General features: G+C 39.9%; 1 non-coding gene across 1 annotated transcript; it reads left to right on the top strand.

Annotated features, from left to right (window-relative positions):
* The first annotated feature begins 979 nt into the window (after positions 1 to 979).
* TRNAD-GUC (transfer RNA aspartic acid (anticodon GUC)) lies at positions 980 to 1,051 on the top strand. The gene has a single exon. It is a non-coding gene; the product is annotated as a tRNA-Asp (tRNA).
* The last annotated feature ends 2,094 nt before the right edge of the window (positions 1,052 to 3,145 follow it).

Here is a 3,145-nt window from a genome sequence, read left to right as displayed (position 1 = left end):
AACCCGGACCTCCGGGGGTGGCAGCTAATCACGCTAACCACTACACCACAGAGGCGGACTGCAAAATATTACCTTTTAGTAATTTCATTACTAGTAATTTGTCTTAACTAACTGCGCTATTACACATTAAAACTATTTTTCAATAAATTATCTCAAAATTACTTTCTTTTACACACGGATATCATCACAAAAGAGTTAACCGTTGTTTATTTTCTCCTGGATAGTGGTGTACCAACACTTTCCTTCTAATTCTCATATCTTAGTGGAAAGAATTAGTACATTACTTCTGATGTTTCGTCGCCGTAAGACCTATCTGTGTCGGTGTGACGTAAAGCAACTAGCAAAAAAAAAAAAAAAAAAAAAAAATCTGATCTTTCCTAACATCTTCACCATCACGATCAGCTATTTCAACACTGAATTCCTCAAAACCATTCAAATCAACGTACACTGTTTGTTTCATGTTCTACTTTATCATCCATAATATTCGAAGTTTAATATGTAAGTTTTAACTGCCAAACGCCATTTACGAAAGTCAGAAACTCAAATGACTTTCAAATAATGTATCGTCTCACTTTTGAACAGTTATTCATTTAATCATGACATTTATATGATCAGTAAATAAAAGCTGTCTACAAGAAATATTTCTTACTGTACCTGCAATTTGGGGTCACATATGACCCAAACATTCTTTGACAAGTTCTTTACGTAGAACCGACACAGAAAGGTCTTATGGTGACGATGAGCTAGAAAAGGGCTAGGGGTGCAAATGAAGCTGCTTGGTTTTAATTAAGGTACATCCCAGGCATTTTTCTGGTGAGAAAAACGGGAAACCACGAAAAACAATCATCAGGGCTGCCGACAGTGGGGTTCGAACCCTCAATCCCGCGAATGCAAGCTCACAGCTGCGCGCCCCTAACCGCACGGCCAATTTCATCGGCACCCAAACAGTTAAAATACCTCGCTATAAATACTGAGGGTGTCCTCGGTAGTATAGTGGTCAGTATCCCCGCCTGTCACGCGGGAGACCGGGGTTCGATTCCCCGCCGGGGAGGTCACATTTTAGATGAAAATAAATAAGTCCAAAACAAAAGTAATGCAGTGCAGTCGAACGACGGCAGCTGATGTAGGAAATATTAGATTAGGAAATTAAGTCTTAAAGGAAGTAGATGGGTATTGTTACTTGGGTAGTAGAATAACTAACGATGGCAGAAGTAAGGAATACATAAAATGCAGACTAGCACAAGCAAGGAAGAGCTTTCTTAAGAAAAGAAATTTGCTCACTTCGAACATTGATATCGGAATTAGAAAGATGTTTTTGAAGAATTTCGTGTGGAGCGTGGCATTGTATGGAAGTGAAACATGGACGATAACTAGCTCAGAAAGAAAGAGAATAGAAGCTTTTGAAATGCGGTGTTACAGAAGAATGCTGAAAGTGAGATGGATAGATCAAATCACGAATGAAGAGATACTGAATCGAATTGGTGAGAGGAGATCGATTTGGCTAAATTTGACGAGAAGAAGAGATAGAATGATAGGACACATCGTAAGCCACCCAGGACTTGTTCAGTTGGTTTTTGAAGGAAGTGAAGGTTGTAAGAACGGTAGGGGTAGACCAAGGTATGAATATGACAAGCAGATTAGAGCAGATGTAGGATGCAATAGTTACGTAGAAATGAAAAGGTTAGCACAGGATAGGGTGGCATGGAGGTCTGCATCAATCCAGTCTATGGACTGATGACTCAAACAACAACAACACAAATAATGAGGGTGTCAATAAAATATATCCACATTTCAAGCAAAGAAAAACTGTGTTAACATCACGAAGCTGAATTCACCCAAACAGAAAATGATGGGCAACTAATCATCTTCGAATTGTCCAGTTACAACAGTTGCTCAAAGTGCCCACCATCGGCGTCGATGCAGTTCTGAGTACATTTGACTACTGATCGAGCAACGTTTGCTTAAGTATCTCAGCGAGTGTAGTATATGCCGTTTCAAATTCTTTCCGAATTGCTGCCAGTGTAATTGGTTTTCTACGGTATACAGCCATCCTAAATAGTTCCCCATAGATAAAAGCTCAATGGAGTTAGATCCGGTGAACACGGTGGAAACTCAATCGGACCTTTCCGTCCTATCCATTGCCCTGAAATATTGTCATCAAGATACGCACGGACAACTCGGAGGTAATGTGGTGATGCACCATCCTGTTGGAAGTAAAATTCCATCTTTCCATAGTGTCTGCGATAATCTTGGCTTCATATGTTCATTGTTGATTTTCGCGTAGCAACATAGCATAAAGTACCTGCCCTGTATGCTCAATCTTCTACCATTGACGTGGCTCGCGACTAGATTAATTACACAACAACACAACGCAAATGTCTGTGTGAATGCAATAGCAATGCAATACAGTAGCGTGAGCTGGTGCGGTGCACGGCAAGCAGCAGAGAAATTACCCACGCGCGAGTTGAATTTCACATTAATTTACTTCACATGAATTAAATGCCTAATTTTATTCATGAACCTGCCTAAACATACAGCATATCTGTTTACAGAACATCATACTACAAAGTACTGTTGTTCTTCGGTCCAGTTTTGAAATATATATGAAATAAACATCACCTGCCAAAGTGTGTATACTTCTGTTGCTACCCTCTGTAGATAGCAACGTTCGACAGTCCAACTATCACCCAGACAATGCAGGTAGAATGAATAACATCAACGTTTATTGCATGTACGCAGATAATCACAGAATGACAGGTCTTGAGAGAGCCCACAGTGTGTTTCTAGGGTTAAATATCACTGGACTGAGTTGGGACCGAACTCGTGCCCTTAGGCTCGATCGTCTGAATCCCTAAACTCTGTCTCACCTCTTTCCTGTTATACTCCTTCACTTCATTCTAACGGGACAGATGTCATATAAGATAAATCATTCATTCAACACCCAAAAAAATTAAACTAATTCATTTCACTTAGATTCATTGCATACCTCTCATGGAGCTGTCAAAGTCGGTGTAGTTGTCGATGCCGTTGTTGTCGTATTCAGTTATGTTCCAATCTAACTGAAGGCCTTTAACTCTTTCAGAAACTTTTAGGTATATCATAACCACAAAGCAAACCACACAAAACCACGTGGAATGAAAATATT

The sequence above is a fragment of the Anabrus simplex genome, chromosome 5 (genome assembly GCF_040414725.1).
Source record: "Anabrus simplex isolate iqAnaSimp1 chromosome 5, ASM4041472v1, whole genome shotgun sequence".
NCBI lineage: Eukaryota > Metazoa > Arthropoda > Insecta > Orthoptera > Tettigoniidae > Anabrus > Anabrus simplex.
The sequence above is the reverse complement of the archived record's forward strand: the minus strand, read 5'-3'. Positions and strand labels throughout refer to the sequence as shown.